Source organism: Chiloscyllium punctatum, chromosome 31, assembly GCF_047496795.1.
Source record: "Chiloscyllium punctatum isolate Juve2018m chromosome 31, sChiPun1.3, whole genome shotgun sequence".
Classification (NCBI taxonomy): domain Eukaryota; kingdom Metazoa; phylum Chordata; class Chondrichthyes; order Orectolobiformes; family Hemiscylliidae; genus Chiloscyllium; species Chiloscyllium punctatum.
The window spans coordinates 29,617,178-29,637,057 of record NC_092769.1 but is presented as its reverse complement, the minus strand read 5'-3'; positions in this window follow the sequence as shown (position 1 = coordinate 29,637,057).

Genomic DNA, 19,880 nt, shown 5'->3' with positions numbered 1-19,880 from the left:
CAGATAGAGTCAGAGTCTCGGAGATGTACAGCACAGAATAAGACGCTACAGTCTAACTCATCGATGCCGATGGGATATCCCAAATTAAATTAATCACATTTGGACAATGTCGATGTAAACCCTTCCTCTTCACGTACCCATCCAAATATCATTTAGACGTTCTAATTGTAAATATCCTCCACCACCTCCCCTGGCAGCTCATTCCACACATGCACCACCCTCTGTGGGAAAGAAGTTGCTCCTTAGGTCATTTTTAAATATTTTCCCTCTCATTGGAAATCCATGCCCTCCAGTGTTGGGGAAAAAGACCTTTGCTATGCATACTTTACATGCTCCTCACGCAACAGGAATAAAATAACCCAATCATCAAAGTTTGTGAGAACACAATCTACTCGCACTCTCCCTATAGCTCCAATCCTGGCAACATCCTTGTAAATCTTTTCTGACTCCCTTCAAGTTTCACAATTTATTTCAAAAGGAAGGAGACCAGAATTGAATGCAGTACTCCAAAAGTGGCCAAAGTAATGTGCTGTACAGCAGCAACATGACCACCCAATTCATATAGTCAAAGCACTGGCCAATAAAGGCAAGCATACCAAATGCCTTCTTCACTATCCTACCGAACTGCGACTCTACTTTCAAGAAACTATGAACCTGCATTCCAAAGTCTCTTTGTTCAGCAACATTCCCCAGGACGTTAGCATGAAGTGTACATGTCCTACCCTGAATTGCATTTCCAAACTGCAGCACGTCCCATTTGTCTAGATTAAAAACCACCTGCCAATTGTCAGCCCATCTGCCCTTCTGAACAAGATTCCATTGTACTCTGAGGTAAACCTTCTTTGCTGTCCACTACACCATAATTTTGGGTTTCATCTGTAAACTTAGCAACTATTGCTGCAATGATCACATCCAAATGATTTATGTGAATAGTGAAAAGCAGTGGAGCCAGCACTAACCCTTGTAGCACACCAATGGTCACAACCCTCCTTTTCGAAAAACAATTCTTCACCACCACCCTCTGTCTCCTGCCTTCAGGCTAATTCTGTATACATATGGCTAGTTCTCCCTGTATTTCATATGAACTAAACTTGTCAACCAATCTACCATGCAGGAAGTTGGCAAATGCCTTACTGAAGTCCATACCAACAATATACACCTCTGCCTAAATGAATCCTCATAGTCACTTCTTCAAACATACTCAGTCAATTTAGTGAGACACGACTTTGCATGCTTCGGTCCATGTGGCCTATCACTTATCAGTTCTTGCTTTTCAAAATCCATGCAAACCTTGTGCCTCATAATCCTTAACAACAGCTTGCCCTCCACTGAAGTCAGGCTCACTAGCTTTTCCTTACCATCCTTCTTAAACGTTGTCAATAATCACACAAAGTTCACAAGTCTCCTATCTTCCGGTACCTCATCTGTGACAATTGACGATACAAATATCTGAGCAAGGGGCCCAGCAATCACTTCATTCGCTTCCCACAGAGTTCTCGGGTCCATCTGATCAGGTGCTGAAGATTTTCCCACCTTTACGGGTTTACGAACTCCAACATCTCCTCCTCTGTAATACAGGCACTTTTCAACATGTCGCGGTTTATTTCCAAAGTTCTTTAGCTTGCATATCCTTCTGCATAGCCAATACCGACACACGATGCTTGTTTAGTATCGCCTCCACCTCCTGCGGTTTTGTACATCGGCAACTTTGCTGATCTTTAAGTGGACGAAACTCTCCTGAGTTATTCTTTTGTCCTTAATGTATGTGTAGAGTCCCTTTGGTTTCTCCTTATCCCTATTTGCCAGAGCTATCTCATGTCCCTTTTATGGCCTCTGGATTTCTCTCTTATGTATACTCCTACTGGCTTTAGACTTTTCTCGACAGTCACTTCAAATCTGGAATTAAGAGCCAATTGACGATGATGAATCCATTTTCGATTTTTGGAAAAACCCATCAGGTTCGCTGATGGCCTTGAAGGAAGAAAACTGCCTCCTTACCAGGCCTGTGTTACATGTGACTCCAGACCGACAACCATGTGTGTGACTCGTAACTGGATTAGTGGTGCTGGAAAAGCACAGCAGTTCAGGCAGCATCCGAGGAGCAGCAAAATCAACGTTTCGGGCAAAAACCCTTCATCAGGAATAAAGGCAGAGAGCCTGTAGCGTGGAGAGATAAGCGAGAGGAGAGGGGAGGTGGGGAGAAAGTACCATAGAGTACAATAGGTGAGGGGGGAGGGGATGAAGGTGATAGGTTGGGGGCGGGGGGAGGGTAGAGTGGATAGGTGGAAAAGAAGACAGGCAGGTAGGACAAGTCAGGACAAGTCATGGGGACATTGCTGAGCTGGACGTTTGGAACTAGGGTGAGGTGGGGGAAGGGGAAATGAGGAAACTGTTGAAGTACTCATTGATGCCCTGGGGTTGAAGTGTTCCGAGGCGGAAGATGAGGCTTTCTTCCTCCAGGCATTTGGTGGTGAGGGGGCGGCGGTGAAAGAGGCCCAGGACCTCCATGTCCTCGGCAGAGTGGGAGGGAGAGTTGAAATGTGACTCGTAACTGCTCGCTGGGAAATTAGTAATGGGTAATGAATGCAGGTCCAACCGGTGATACCGTCAACCCGTGAATGAGTACTGAAAAAAAACTTGACTCCTGCTCTCCCTACCTGACATATGCTTCCCTCTTATCCGTGACCAGACACTCAATTTCTCCCGTCCTCCAGCATTCCTTACACCTACCAGCTTTACCCTTCACCCTAACAGGGACAGACTGTCTCTGTGATTTTGACATCTCCTTTTTGAAGGCTTCCCTCTTCTCAGCTGGCCCCGTAACTGCGAATATCTGTTCCAATCCAGTTGGAAGTTCTTGCTAATATCATCAAAATTGGCCTTTCTCCAACTTAGAGCGTTACCTTTTAGACCCAGTTCATCCTTTTCCATCTCTATTTTGAAACTAATAGAATTATGATTATGTGTCTCAAAGTGGTTCCCCACTGATAGGTCAGTCTCCTTCCCTGCCATATTTCCCAAGGGGAAGGTAACGTTGAGATCCTTCTCTGTGATGGAGAGCATTGATCAAGCAGCTGCAGCGTTGTAACTGGGATTGGGGTCAACATTGTCTTCGTCTCATTGGGCTGGATCGAATCATAATTTATCTCAGGGCCATTTTCTTTGATTGTGACAGAGGGATTGTCTGCACAAGGTCGAGCTAGTTTCCTGGTGCTACCTTATCGAACTCACCTCATTAACTACCTACCACATCTCATAGTGTCCCTCTCATTCAATACCAGCCCTATTCTCCCACCCATCATGGCTTTAGGCACTCACCATCGCACTGTTGCCCTGGGTATTCCGTGATCCCTGGCACTGGTGCCATCTTTAAAAGGCCAGTTGAGCTTTTTTGATGTCGGAGCTGGTTTGTACAGTTTACCCTGAGCATGGCAGATAAGGGGCAATTACACCACAGTTTGTCGACAGGGGCACAGAGTTCCTGGTAGATGGGCTAGTACAGAGGGGGACCATTCTCTTCCAAGAAAGGGTCACACTCTCAGACCCACCGAGCATGGTCTGAGCTCCCCACTCAGGTCAGTGCAGTTTTTGAGGTCTGAAGAAATGTCTACCAATACAGGACAAGCATCAATAACCGTCTCCGCTCTGTTAGGATAAGTGTCACCGTATTCCCTCTGCTTCCTCACACTCACTGTATATGTGTTGCAGCAGCGACCCAGAACAACATTCATGCTCCACCACTCTCACTGCTGCTTGCAGTACCTTCCCTCTCTTTCTCTCTCCCCATTATTCGCCCCCACCACCCCCACACTAATAACATTGCATGGATACAACACTGTGGACTGACTCCCTCCAGACACCTCACCATTTCTCCCCCCACCTACACCAGCACTAACAGCAGAGGTACCCACTCGCACCCTCCGTCCCTCCGTCCCTCCCTTTCTCCCATTCCAGGAGAAACAGCCTGGAATAGGACAGTAAGTGTCAAGCCGAGTGGTGGAGTGCCCGATATCCGTTCCCTCACGTCCCCCCTCGCCCTGCCATGTTCGGGGGAACCTGGTACAAGCCGGAGAGGACTGGGACGCCTCGAGTGGAGATTCTGAAACGTCCCAGCAACCGAGTAAGGAGCAATGTTCAGTGAAGGGCAATTCTCACTTTAAACCCACTGGCACCTCCGTTTCCCCCCGGCTCAACTTAGAAGCCGTGGCCCTGATGCCATCTCCCTTTTGTGTTGAGCTGGTACAAATGGAATCCCCACGGTCTCGGTGGGCAGGAGGGTGGGCTCACAACACATCGTCACCACCACCTCCCAGGAAGGGAGCACGGATTCTCCATCCTACACCTCCTCCTATAAACAGCTCAGATACTGAAACGAATCTGTGAGATTTACTGCTCTCCCCACTTGTCCTGACATCTTCAACAATCTGTGTTCATATACACCCAGCGCCCTTTGCTCCTGCACGTCCTTTGTAACGGTACAGCCTGTTTTATATTGTCTTTCAATGTCCTTCCTACTAAAGAGCATCACCTCACACTGTGCTGCATTGATCCTCATCTGCCATACACCTGAACACGACACCAACACATAACTTGTCTCTTGAAGTTCCACACCGTCCTCAACAAACTTCACAATTCTTTCAGGTTTGGTATCTGCAAATATTGAAATTGTCCCACAGTGACACTCCACTCAAAAATACTGACACACACCAAACAGAGCGAGTGAAATATTGACACACTCTTCAGGTCTATATTACTGTCAATGTATAGAGAGTGCCTCTATGTGTCTGTATTCGTGTGTGTATCTGTGTGGGACGGGTCTGGAAGTTTCTGTTGTGTTCAAAGTGATGTAATATACCTCGATATGAATTCTGAGTAAGGATCACTCGATCCAAAACGTCAACTTTCATTTTTGTCCAAAGATGCTTCCAGAGCTGCTGAGATTTCTCTTGTTTTCAATCTCTGTTGCACCCCCACCCCGATCCCCCACCCCCCACCCCACTGTAATCGTGGTGCTAAAGTGTGTAAACGATCAGGGATTCAGTCTGAGAGGGAGATAGGGAGGGCAGGAGCTCGCAGCAAAATCCAACCTGAATTTTTATTGCACCAAACACGCACACATGCATACACGCACATGCACACGCTCGGTTGGTTTGGAGAGGATTGTCATTGTATTTAGGCCCACAGAGTGGTACATGTTCGTGTGGAGAAATGTCTGCGCTCCTTCTGCAATGTGGAAATGTTTTGTCACTGGGTAGTATTTCCAATACACAGTTTACACATTAAAGCATATTTCCATTGCAATTATATCCAAGCAGTTCCGAGTGAGCCACTTTCCAAGGCGATGAGATTAATTTTAATGCACTTCCTGTAACTTGGAATTTTTCATGATTTACTCTTACAAGTAATCTTACATTTGAGAAAGGATTGAAAAGACCAAAACGAGACCAGCAGAGTGTGGGCTTGTATCACTTTTAGAAAAGAGGGAAATGGAGAGGAAGGGAGAGTGGTTTTGACCCAGTTTCAGTGATTCACACCAAAAACCAGAAGAGTTCCCATTGCACAGAGATGCAGAGACAGAGATCCACACACTAATGCAGGAACACATGTAACAAGCACAGAGAGATCGACATGCAAACAGAGGTTAACAGAGACATATATAGATACACAGGAAAAGACAAACATGAACAGAAATATGCAGACACATACTTGGACATGCAAACACATATAGACTCATCGAGTTATACAAGGTATTTGCAAACAGGCCTTTCGGCCCATACAGTCCATGCTGACCATAATCCCAAACTAAACCAGTCCCACCTGCCTGCGCATGGCCCAGATTTGTCCAAATGTTCTCTTATTCTTGTACATAACCAAATGCGTTTTAAATGTTATAACTTCACCCACAATCCCTCACTTCCTCAGAAAGTACATTCCCTTCACGAACCACATGCTGTGTAAAAATGAATCACCTCACAGGTCCTGATCAGGTGGACCCAATAAATTTGTAGGAAGCTAAGGAAGTGATTGCTGGGTCCCTTGCTGAGATGTTGTCATCATCAATAGCCACAGGTGAGATGCTGGAAGTCATGAGTTTGAGTAAAGTTTTGCTATTAAACAAAATGGAAAGAAAAAGCCAAGAACTATAGATTGGGGAACCTGACATCAGTGATGGGCGCGGTGTTGGAGGGAATAATGAGCTACTGGATTAAAATGCATTTGGAAAGGTAAGGACCGATTAGGGATAGGCCAAAGTGAGGACTGCAGATGCTGGAGATCAGAGTCTAGATGAGAGGGGTACTGGAAAAAGCACAGCAGGTCAGGCAGCATCTAACGAACAGGAAAAGCGACGATCTGGACAAAAGCCCATTATATGCATCGTGAAATTGGGGTGTGCGTGGATAATCATGTCACACTAATTTGATTTTGTTTTTGTTGAGAAGTAACGGACAGGATTGATTATGGCAGAACGCTGGATGCGATCTATATGGACTTCAGTTAGGCATTCGAGATAGCTCCCCATGGAGACTGGTTAGCAAGATTAGATCACATGGAATACAGGGAGAATTACCCAGTTGGATACAGAACTGGCTCAAGGGTAGACGACAGAGGGTTGTGGTGGAGGGTTGTTTTGCAGACTGGAGGCCTGTTACCAGTGGAGTGCCACAGGGATTGGCGCTGGGTCCGCTACTTTTCGTCACTTATATAAATGATTTCGATATGAACATAGGACAGTTAGGACGTTTGCAGATGACACCAAAATTGGAGGTGTAGTGGCCAGCAAAGAAGGTTATTTCAGATTACGACGGGATCTTAATCAGATGGGCCAATGGGCCGAGGAGTGGCAGACAGAATTTAATTTGGATAAATGTGAGATGCTGCATATTGGAAAGGCATATCAGGGCAGGACTTATACACTTACTGGGAGTTTTAAATGTTATAACTTCACCCACAATCCATCACTTCCTCAGAATCCTGGGGAGTGTTGCTGAACAAAATGATCTCAGAGTACAGATTTATACTTCCTTGAAAGTGGATTTGCAGGTAGATAGGGCAGTGAAGAAAGTATTTGATATGTTATTGGTCAAGTGCATTGTGTATATGCGTTAGGAGACTGCACTGCGCCTGTACAGTACATTGATTTGGGCCACTTTTGGATGACTGTATGCAATTCTGATCTCCCCGCTGTGTAGGAAACATGTTGTCAAACTCGAAAGGGTTCAAGAAGGGTTTACATTGCCATGATTGGAGGGTTTGAGTTATAGGGAGAGGCTGAATAGGCTGAGCCTGTGTTCCCTGGAGAATCAGAGGAGGAGGGTTGATGTTAGAGGTTAATAGAACATAGAACATAGAACAATACAGCACAGAACAGGCCCTTCGGCCCACGATGTTGTGCCGAACTTCTATCCTAGATTAAGCACTCATCCATGTACCTATCCAAATGCCGCTTAAAGGTCGCCAATGATTCTGACTCTACCACTCCCACGGGCAGCGCATTCCATGGCCCCACCACTCTCTGGGTAAAGAACCCACACCTGACATCTCCCCTATACCTTCCACCCTTCACCTTAAATTTATGTCCCCATGTAACACTCTGTTGTACCCGGGGAAAACGTTTCTGACTGTCTACTCTATCTATTCCTCTGATCATCTTATAAACCTCTATCAAGTCACCCCTCATCCTTCGCCGTTCCAACGAGAAAAGGCCGATAACTCTCAACCTATCCTCGTACGACCTATTCTCTATTCCAGGCAACATCCTGGTAAATCTTCTCTGCACCCTCTCCAAAGCTTCCACATCTTTCCTAAAGTGAGGCGACCAGAACAGCACACAGTACTCCAACTGTGGCCTCACCAAAGTCCTGTACAGCTGCAACATCACTTCACGACACTTGAATACAATCCCTCTGCTAATGAACGATAATACTCCATAGGCCTTCTTACAAACTCTATCCACCTGAGTGGCAACCTTCAAAGATCTATGTACATAGAGCCCAAGATCCCTCTGTTCCTCCACCTGACTAAGAACCCTACCATTAACCCTGTATTCCGCATTCTTATTTGTTCTTCCAAAATGGACAACCTCACACTTGGCAGGGTTGAACTCCATCTGCCACTCCTCAGCCCAGCTCTGCATCATATCTAAGTCCCTTTGCAAACGAAAAATGCCCTCCTCACTGTCCACAACTCCACCTATCTTCGTATCATCTGCAAATTTACTGACCCACCCTTCGACTCCCTCATCCAAGTCATTAATAAAAATTACAAACGGCAGAGGACCCAGAACTGATCCCTGCGGAACTCCACTTGTAACTGGGCTCCAGGCTGTATATTTACAATCTACCACCACTCTCTGACTTCGATCAGTTAGCCAGTTTTCTATCCAATTGGCCAAATTTCCCTCTATCCCATGCCTCCTGACTTTCCGCATAAGCCTAGTATGGGGAACCTGATCAAATGCCTTACTAAAATCCATGTACACTACATCCACTGCTCTACCCTCATCCACATGCTTGGTCACCTCCTCGAAAAATTCAATAAGACTTGTAAAGCAAGACCGACCCTTCACAAATCCGTGCTGGCTGTCCCTAATCAAGCAGTGTCTTTCCAGATACTCATAAATCCTATCCCTCAGTACCCTTTCCATTACTTTGCCTACCACAGAAGTAAGACTAACTGGCCTGGAATTCCCGGGGTTATCCCTATTCCCTTTTTTGAACAAGGGCACAACATTCGCTACTCTCCAGTCCACGAGTACCACCCACGTTGACTGTGAAGACGAGAAGATCATTGCCAACGGTACTGCAATTTCCTCTCTTGCTTCCCACATAATCCTAGGATATATCCCGTCAGGCCCGGGGGACTTGTCCATCCTCAAGTTGTTCAAAATGTCCAACACATCTTCCTTCCTAACAAGTATCTCTTCTAGCTTACCAGTCCGTTTCACACTCTCCTCTTCAACAATACGGTCCCTCTCGTTCGTAAATACTGAAGAGAAGTACTTGTTCAAGACCTCTCCTATCTCTTCCGACTCAATACACAATCTCCCACTACTGTCCTTGATCGGACCTACCCTCGTTCCCGTCATTCTCAGGTTTCTCACATACGCATAAAATGCTTTGGGGTTATCCCTGATCCTATACGCCAAGGATTTTTCATGCCCTCTCTTAGCTCTACTAATCCCTTTCTTCAGGTCCTTCTGGCTATCCTGTATCCCTCCACTGCTCTGTCTGAACCATGTTTCCTCAACCTTATGTAAGCCTCCTTCTTCTTCTTTACTAGACATTCAACCTCCCTGGTCAACCAAGGCTCCCTCAAATGACCATTCCTTTCCTGCCTGGTAGGTACATACATATCAAGGACACGTCGTATCTGCTCCTTGAAAAAGTTCCACATTTCCACCACATCCTTCCCTGACAGCATATGCTCCCAACGTATGCTCCTCAAATCCTGTCTTACAGCATCGTTATTTCCCTTCCCCAATTGTAAAATCTACCTTGTTGTACGCACCTATCTCTCTCCATAACCAAGGTGAAAGTCGCAGAATTGTGGTCACCATCACCAAAATGTTCACCCACTAACAAGCCCACCACTTGTCCCGGTTCATTACCGAGTACCAAATCCAATATGGCCTCCCCTCTGGTTGGACAATCTACATACTGAGTTAGAAAAGCTTCCTGGACACACTGCACAAACACCACCCCGTCCAATCTACTTGATCTAAAGAGCTTCCAATCAATATTTGGGAAGTTGAAGTCGCCCATGACTACGACTGTGTGGCTTCTGCACCTTTCCAAAATCTGTTTCCCAATCTGTTTCTCCACATCTCTGCTGCTATTGTGGGGCCTATAGTAAACACCCAACAAGGTGACTGCACCTTTCCTATTTCTGACTTCAGCCCGTACTACCTCCAGAGGCAGATCCCCCTCAAACTTCCTTTCCGCAGCCGTTATACCATTTCTAATTCGCAATGCCACCTCCCCTCCTTTTTTACCACCCTCCCTAATCTTACTGAAACATCTGTAACCAGGAACCTCCAACAGCCATTCCTGTCCCTCATCTATCCACGTTTCCGTGATGGCCACAACATCGTAGTCCCAGGTACCGATCCACACTTTAAGTTCATCCACTTTATTTCTGATATTCTGAAGGTTAGTAAAATCATGGGTACAACGAATAGATTGAATAGCCAAAGTCTTTTCCCTAGGGTAGTGCAGTCAAAAACTAGATGGCAAAGGTTTAAGGTTGAATGGGAAAGACAAGAAAGGGCTCTAATGGGCAATATCTTCATGTAGAGGATGGTCCGTGTGTAATGAGCCTCCAGAGGAAGGTATTGAGGCTGGCACAATTACAACATTTAACAGGCATCTGGATGGACAAATGAATGGGATGGGTTTCGATGGAAATTGACCAAATGCCGGCAAATGGGAGGAGAATAATATTTGCTGTCTGGTTGCCATGGACACGTTGGACCAAAGGGTCTGTTTCCATGCTATACAGCTCTATGACGCCATGTCTTTTAACACACTTTCTCCTCTTTTCTTAAAACAATCCCCCACTCCAGGGAAAAGACGCCTTCCATTCAACATTACCGATACCTCTTATGATATTATCAACCTCTAAAAGGTTAATTCTCAACCTCCTACGCTCCAGTAGAAAATGTCCGAGTCTGTTGAGCCTGTCCTTATATGCAAGCACTCCATTCCCAGCAACATCCTGATAAATGTCTTCTGAACTCTCCCGAACTTGATAATATTCTCGATATAACAGGGCGAACAGAAATGCACAAAGTCCTCCAGGACATGCCTCATGGATGTCCTGTGCAAAGTGAAAATACCGTCCCAACACCTGTACTCAAAAGACAGTCCACTGCTATTCGTCATTTATATAAATGATTTGGATGAGAACATAGGAGATTTCGCTAGTAAATTTGCAGATGGCATCAAAATTGGAGGTGTAGTGAACAGTTAAGAACGTTACCACAGAGTAAAATGGAATCTTGTTCAGATGGGCCAATGGACTGAGGAGTGGCAGATGGAGGTATATTTAGATTAATGTGAGGTGCTAAATCTTGAAAAAGCAAATCAGCGCATGCCTTATATATGATAAAGTCGTGGACAGTGTTGCTGAACAAAGAGACCTTGGAGTACGGGTCATATTTCCTTGAATGTAGAGTTGCAGGTAGATAGGATAGTGAAGTAGGTGTTTAATATGCATTCCTTTATTGTTCAAACCACTGAGTGCAAGAGTTGGGAGGTCATGTTGCGGCTGTGCAGGACATTGGTTAGGCCACTTTTGCAATATTGCGTACAATTCTAGTCTCATTCCTATCGGAAAGATGTTGTGAAACTTGGAAAGTTGCAGAAAAAATTGACAAAGATGTTGCCAGGGCTGGAGGATTTTAGCTGTACGGAGAGCCGGAATAGGCTGAGGCTGTTTTCTCTGAATCATTAGCGGCTGAAAGGTGAATTATAGAGGTTTATAAAATCATGAGAGGCATGCATTGGGTAAATAGACAATGTTTTTTCCCCGGGGTAAGCGAGTCCACAATTAGAGGGCATAGGTTTAAGATGAGAGGGGAAAGACTTAAAAGGGACCACAGTTGGCAATTTTTATGCTTAGAGGGTGGTATGTGTATGGAATGAGTTGCCAGAGGCTGGTAAAAATAAAGTATTTTAAAAAACATCTGAATGAGTATATAAATAGGAAGGGTTCAGACGGATATGGGCAGGTGTTGGCAAAATTGACAAGATTAGGTTAGGGTATCTGGTCGACATGGACAAGTTGTACCAGCGGGTCAGTTTCCGTGCAGTACATCTCTATGACTATGTCTATATAATGAAGAACATCAAGTGAAACACCTTCATAACCCCCCTGTCTACATATGAAGCAAACTTCAAAGAATTATGCCTGAAACCCTAGGTTGCTCTGTTCGACAACACTACCAATGGCTCAACATTTAATTGTATATGTGTTTTTTTAGTTTGTTTTACCAAAGTACAATACCTTGCATTTATCAACATTAAACTCCATCTGCAATTCTTTAGCCCAGTGAGTGATAATACTGGGGAAGAAAGGCTGAAAAGTAATCAGTTACCTTGTATCATGTAATGGTTTTAGGAAGAGGTCAGTCACACGTTAGAGCTGGGAAACAGTGATCGGTGTTTCAGGCCAGAAAGTATGCTCTGTCTTTGTCTCTAATGTTCAGTGTTGATATTTATTCGAGATCCTTCGCAGTGCAGAGTGTGTCTGTAGGATTTCATTCCCTCATATTGCAGACTACAGATAATAGCCATTTAAAGTGGAAATGATAGACAAGTATTTAAAGATGTTCATAGTTTATCTCGAAGGCAGAACATATAAACTCGACATCCTACGATTGTGGCAAGTACCTTGCATTTTTTAACAACGTTATTATTTTAACTAAGTAATTCAGTAGAGTGAACCAGATTTCAATAAATCCATACAGATCTGGAAGCTGGCATTTATAGTTAGAAGTTTGGGCATGGTTTAGATTTTGTGCAATTGGTAGTATCCCTGCCTCTGAGGCAGAGCTCTGGATTCTATTCCAATTCCTGAACTTGTCTGGTAGTGTCCCTAGATCGAGACCAGATTGTCTGGATTCAGGTGCAGCATGTCACAACAGGCTGATGAACGAACACACAGGAGAATAATGCTTCAACTTTTGGGGCTATAGTGGAGTGGTGGTATTGTCCCTACCTCTGGCCCCCATAGGTCTAAGTTCTCATCCATCTAGAGGTGTTTGATAATATGACTGAACGCGTTGACTAAAACGATTTTAAAATTGTGGTTTGATCGAGATGGAAGAGGTGTCAGTATTGAATTTCAGAATTTAAGCCCCGGATGCCTGAAAGCACAGACCCTGGGTGAGAGGAACATTAGCACCTTCTCGAGGTCTATAAATTCCTGAGGTGCTTGGATAGGGGGTGAGTAGTCAAGATCATTTCTCCATGCTTGGAAGTCGAAAATTAGAAGGCATAGATTTAATGTGAGAGGGGAAAGATTTTAAAGTGACGTCGGGGCAACGTTTTCACTCAGAATGTGGAGTGTGTACAAAATGAACTGCAAGAAGAAGTGATGGAGGCAGGTATAATTACAACATTTAAAAGGCACCCAGATGGATATATTGATAGGAAGGATTTAGAATGATATGTTCCAATTGCTGGCAAATAGATTAGATTCCCTACAGTGTAGCACAAGTCCACACCAACTCTCTGAAGAGTTACCCCCCCAGAACCATCTCACCACATTTACCCCGACTAATGCACCTGACATAATGTGCAACTTAGCAAGGCCAATTCACATAAGCTGCACAATTTTGTACTGTGAGAAGAAACCCACGCAGACACAGCGAGAATGTGCAAACTCCACACAGTCAGTCAGCTGTGCCAGCAATCAAACTCAGGTCCCTGGTATTGTGAGGCAGGAGTGCTAACCACTGAGCCACTGCACCACCCCAAGTAGGGCACGATTAATTTCAGAAATCAGGTTGGCATGGACGAGTTGGTCAAACGTGTTTGCTTCGGTGCTGTACAACTCTTCAAATTCATCAAGCCATTTGATCAAGGTCCCTGTGTAATCTTCATTGTCCACAATATAGCAAAACTTGGTTTCATCCACAATCTTTCTAACCACACCTTCTATAATTTTCATCTGAATCATTTGTCTAAATGTCAAAACAAAAATGGATTCAGCACAAGTCCCTGTGGAACACCACCGTGCACAGTGTCACAAAGCTGGTCCCTTTTCTCTAAAAGCTTCCTTTCTCAAAGATACTGTGTCCTTGATTTCTTTTTTAGAGGTGTCGTAAATAGTTCCCAGCTCCAAGGTGACTGGTTTGGTACAGAGATTAAAGGGTTTTGTGATTAAAGGTATAATGAAAGGGGAGTGATCAGCTCTCTATGTGAGCAGTTCAGTCCAGAACTAATTTGCAGTCTAGCTGATTGGACAGGGTCTCTCTCTCTCTCTCTCTCTCTCTCTTTCTGCCCTTCTAACTTTAAAGTCCAATCATTTGTTCCATTTATACTGTTTTAAGGGGGGTTTGCTTATTGGGATGGTTGTGAGCTGCCAGAACAGCTAATTAAGTCTAGTTTGAATAGATTGAGTTCTGTAGGGGTTCTTTATTCTGGTCTTTGTGTGTAGTTTTGTGAATATTTTTTGTCTATTTTAAAACCTGATAATTTTCACTGTGCACTCATTGAAACAAATTACAAAGTTATTGTCTTCACTGCCTACTCAAGAATATTTTGAGTGGGCTGGCCTAGTCCATAACAACAGGCCTCCAGTCTGAAAAACAACCGTCCTCGATAATGCTGTCTCCTGCTATTAGGTAAACATACACACACACACAGACACGTACACGACAAACACACACATACACACACACCCAGACACACACAAAGAGACACACGCAAAGACGCACATACACAGATACACACACAAAGACTCGCACACAGAGACACACAGACACATGCACACGCACAGACACACACAGAGACAACACATGCACACAGACACACATGGACGCACAAAGACACACACACACACATACACACGGATACACACGTGCATGCGCTTGCTGCGCACACACACATTTTAGAGTCGTTAGGACATAACTTGATCAGTTATGATTAAAGATGGGCTCAAGGCTTGGTGTGAGAGGGTAGTAGATCTGACTTGAAAAACATTTCAGCCATGATGAATAGTTCTGTAGACTGGATGGGCCAAATGGGCTTTTTACCGCTCTAATTCTGTACGCAGTATAGTACATGCATCCGTCTGTGTTAGTGCGTGTATTTGCGGGTGCATGTTTGTCTGTGTGTCCGAGTTTTTGTGTTCCTGTGTTTTTGTGAGGTTGAGTGTGTCTGAGTGTGCACCTCTGTGTGTGTGTTTGAGTGTGCCTGTGTGTGTTTGCCTGTGTGTGTCTTTGAGTTTGTCTATGTGTGCCTGTGTATGAATCTGTGTGTGTCTGCATATGTTTGTGTTCTTCATTACTTTTAGTAATGGAAATATCAATGTACATTTTTGTAATTTCTACACTGTTTGTCATTCATCTTTACATCATTTCTTGAAGAACTTTGTTTTAGTCATGAATTTGTTATTTTAACAGAGAAGGAAATCTGCATGACTTCTTCCTAGGACGACCATGACCCAATGTGTGACCTATATTATAAGCCATATCATCAAACTGGTAACACCGATAATTTGATGTGACCAATGGAGGAGTAGCAGTAGAAAAGGAAACAGTTACTCAACAACCCAAGGAACTCTGGACCGGTGAGCCTGACATCAGTGGTGGGTGAGTTGTTGGACGGGATTCTGAGGGATAGCCAATTGCATGCATGTTCAAAGGCAAGGCTTGATTGGGGATAGTCACCACGGCTTTTTGCATGAGAAATCGTGTCACACTAATTTGACTGAGTATGTTAAAGAGATGACAAAGCAGATTGATGAAGGCAGTGTTGTAGATGCTTTCCATATAGACTGGAGCAAGTTCTTCGACAAGATTCTGCATATTAGGCAAGTTAGTAAGGTTAGGTCACATGGGAAACAGCGCACCCAAGACAATTGAATAAAAAATTAGATTGAAGGAAGTCGACAGAGGTTGGTAGAGGATTGCTTTTCAGACTGGAGTCCTGTGAACAGTAGTGTGCCAGAAGGATCAATGCTGAGCCCACTGCTTTTCATCATTTATATAAATGATGTGGATGTGACCATAGGTAGTAAGGGTAGCAAGTTTGAAGATTGCACCAACATTTTCGGTGTTGTGGGTAATGAAGAAAATTATCTCAGAGTGCAATGAGACCTCGATCAGATGGGCCCATGGGCTGACGTTTGGCAGATGGTGTTTGATTCAGATAAATGTGAAGTGCTGCATTTTGGGAAGCAAATTGGGGTACTTAATGGAAATTTATTGGAGGATGTTGCTGAGCAACGAGACGGAGAAATGTAGTGCAACGCTCCTTCAAAGTGAATAGTATAGTGAACAAGGTGTTTGGCATGTTTGCCTTCATTTGTCAGAGCATTGAGTTTCGGAGTTGGGATGTCATGTGACAGCTGTACAGGATGTCAGTGAGGCCACATTTTGGAATACTGTGTGCAGTTCTGGTCTCCCTGCTGTACGAAGGTTGCTGTGAACCTTGAAAGGGTTCAGAAAAGATTTATAAGGATGTTGCCAGATTTGGAGAGTTTGAGCTATAAGCAGAGGCTGAATAGGCTAAAGCAGTTTTCCCTGCAGAATTACGGCGTTAGGGCTGACCTTATAGAGGTGTATAAAATCATAAGGGGCATGAATTTTGTAAAAGCCCAAGGACTATTTCCCAGAATAGGGGATTCCAAAAATAGAAGGTATAGTTTTAAGGTGCGAGGGGAAATATTTTAGATGGAACTTAGAGCAATATTTTTCATACAGAGGGAGGTGTGCATATGGAATCATCTGCCAGAGGAAGTGATGGAGTCTGGCATTTTGATGGGTATCTGAATAAGGAGGTACAGAGGAATATGAGCCAAATGCTGACAAATCAGACTCGATCAGATTGGGATGTCTGGTCAGCACGGACAAATTTGCATGCTGTAAGACTCTTACAAGAGGGATGAGGAGATATTCTAAGCAGGCATTTCATGTGGCAATTCTCTTCCGCACAAGTTTGAGATGCCCCTTTGTTTACATTGATTCAAAGCTGAGTTAGTTAAATATTTGGCAGAGAAGTGAGTCATGGATAACGGGATGCAGTCAGGGAAGGGGGGTTGTGACCATAACCTGATCAACCACAATCTTAGTGCCTGTTGGAGAAGGCTGAAAGTGTCTAATGGCCCATTTCTGCTCCTCAGTCCCATGTTTCTGTGTTCCATTCAGTCCCTCAAACCTGCTTGACAGGGACAGTTAGAGGCTACTTACTGCGATACCCTAGTGCACAAAAATACAGGAGACCATTCAGCCCCTCAAAACTGTCACACACAATTTGGGCTGGTTTGGAAAATGTAATTGGAAAACCCAGGTTGGGTATCAAAGAGGTCGCTCATCTCTCTTTATAGAGCTTCCCCTCTCTGCGACATGTACTTCATATGTTGGTCATGTTGTAGACCCAGTTTCACTGTGAATACAGCCCCAACACCTCAGCAAGAGATGGTCCAGACAATCTGGCAACATTCAATAACAGAGCCTCCAGGAAAATAACACCCTCTACTTTCCAATAATAGAATGTGAGAACCCCACAACCAGGGGTATGTCATTCATCCACACGCCCCCCTCCCCCCGCAAGCATGTCTTCACCCACAATAAGATCATAAGGTATAATATCCTCTTTCATGTCCAATTCTTCACAGCCCTCAACTCTGATTGGTCATATAGCACTCCTTACCCCCACACTGTGAACTATTGATATGAGCAAAAGACGTGAACACAAGGGCTCAGGGAAGAGTGACCGGCCCTGACATCAAGGCATCATTTAACTAAGGATGGTCTCAAGGAGCCTGAGCAGGATTGCGCTTAATGAGAATGAGTTGGAAACTTCCCTGGTTAGAGTGATTTAAAGCATAAAGCACAATGATTGTGGTTTGGGTACAAAAATCCATGCAGTCCTGGACATGTCTGCGAAAGATCCTCAAGGTAGCTTCCTCAGCACAAACATCTTCAGCTGCTTCATAAAGATTAGAAGTGAGGGTGTTCATTGAAGGTCACACAATATTCAGGAAAAATGCCCCCCTTCAGCTCCTGAACTAATCTGTGAAAATGTGCAGCACGAGCTAAACAACATTCAGGCTTGTTCTGTTGGAAGTATCGGTAACATTCATGCAACAGTGCTGCTGGACACTGCACATTTCCACAGTTAAAAGGAGGAGATTATTCAGCTCCTCACGCTGGCTTCACAGGAATATGAGGAAGTCATTCAGCTCAAGGAAATTATTGGAGAAGTGTAGAGATAGCCCATTTAGTGCATCCAACGAATTATACAAGAAGAGAAGGAGTCACGTGTTATAGAAGACCACAGAGCTCCTCAAAAATATTTGAAGGCTTAGCCTATCAACAATGAAATGTTCTGATACGTAATATCCCATAAACATGTACTTGGCAAAAAGGAAAGATCAGATACAGATTGTCAGATGCAGTTCTCCAATCTAGGAAGGAAAACAAATCCACTGAAGCGTCCAACTCTGTGGTGACCCCAATAGCTTCTGATGTTACTGAGAAACCAAAACACTTCCTGTAATGTGGCTGCCAGAACTGCACACAGTATTCTATCTATGGCCTAACCAATGACATGTTTAACTCATATTATGTCGCCTCGATGAATGAACACCAAGTCTACAGCCCTGTGCGATTTCTTAACTGGCTATTACACTATCCAGTCACATTCAGGGATGTGGGGAGAAACACCCTCTGACCTCCCTAGTGTTCTGCTATTTATTGAATTCTCCCCTGTCTAGTTCCTTCATCCAAAGTGCATCACATCCTATTTATCAATGTTCCATTCCATCTGCCATTGATCTGACAATTCCACCTATATCTTCCCGTAACATAAGGCTTTCCTCCTCACTGCCAACCACCTGACAAATCTTTGTGTCAAACACAAAATTACTTATTACGCTCAGCCCCCACCCCCACCACCCCCTCCACATTAACAATTACATCATTTATGAATACCACAAATAATTAGATACATTACACTTCTCGCTCTGGTACACCACCAGACACTGGTCTATCGCGACCACCTTCCGAGTGACTTGGGACCACATAGCAGTTTTCTAGTCCTCTAGCACCTCCCTTGTGTGGTCAGATTCGGCTAAAACATTTAGGACAGGACATTTCCTCTCTTGTCTCCAACAGCATCCTGCGATACAACTCTTCTGGACTTTACATCATCCAAAACCATTAATCCCAACTTGCATCTTATATAAATCTGCTCGAGAGCTTCCCAGTCCATCTTTTTGAATTCTGTACCGGCTTCTTCCTTTCTCAAATAAAACAGATGTGAAGCTCTCATGTCACAGTCTATCAATGTTCCCCGGTTTCATATACTGATTACACCATTGGTTTCGAAATGGGTCCTAATTTTTTCCTGACATTCTGTTCCGCTTGTTTTTGTAGAACATCTTGGGTTCCCCCTAACTTTGCCTGCTGCACTTCTCCATGTCCCTGTATGAGTCAGTGTACTGTGGGTGAATTTTCTAAGTTTCCCTGAGATCACCTCTCATTCTTTGAAACAGTACAGAACACAGGTATAATCTCATCCACACTGCATGCAGTCTGTGCAGAACGCCTTTACTTCGATATTCCAATTTCCATCAACTGAAGGCCAACTTCACCTTTACCTTTCCGTTTCCCAAAGTCACCCCTGAACCACGTTCGTTCAATTTTAATTACTATTCACTTTCTGAACTCTTAAACAACCACCTGAATATCTAACTATATCACATCAAATAGTTCTCCATTGTCTCCCCCTACAAGAAACATCTTCAAACCATCTCAAAAAAAGTTTGTTAACAGTGATTATTTGGGTGAGATCCAAGATGGCGGCGATCCAGTAGGTCTGCCCTGCTGAGCTCTGCAACAGAACCCAGACAAAGTTATGCATTCACCATCTCTTTCTTCCCTATTGTGGTAAAATCGAAGGTTTTTGATCCCCACTATTGCTCTATGCCATTTTAAGTGAGTAACGGAAAATAACTAAGGGAAAAGGATCATCAGGATCACAACCAGCAGTGCACTTCAGCAATGGATACGACCGCGGCTGTGACGTCGGCCTCTGCAAACGCTCCAGGAGACTTATCTGTGGAGTACAGCCTGGCCTCAGAGTTCAGAGCCTGCGAGAGAAGATTGATTCAGCGATGGAGGAGACCCGAACCAGGCTGGAACTGATCTC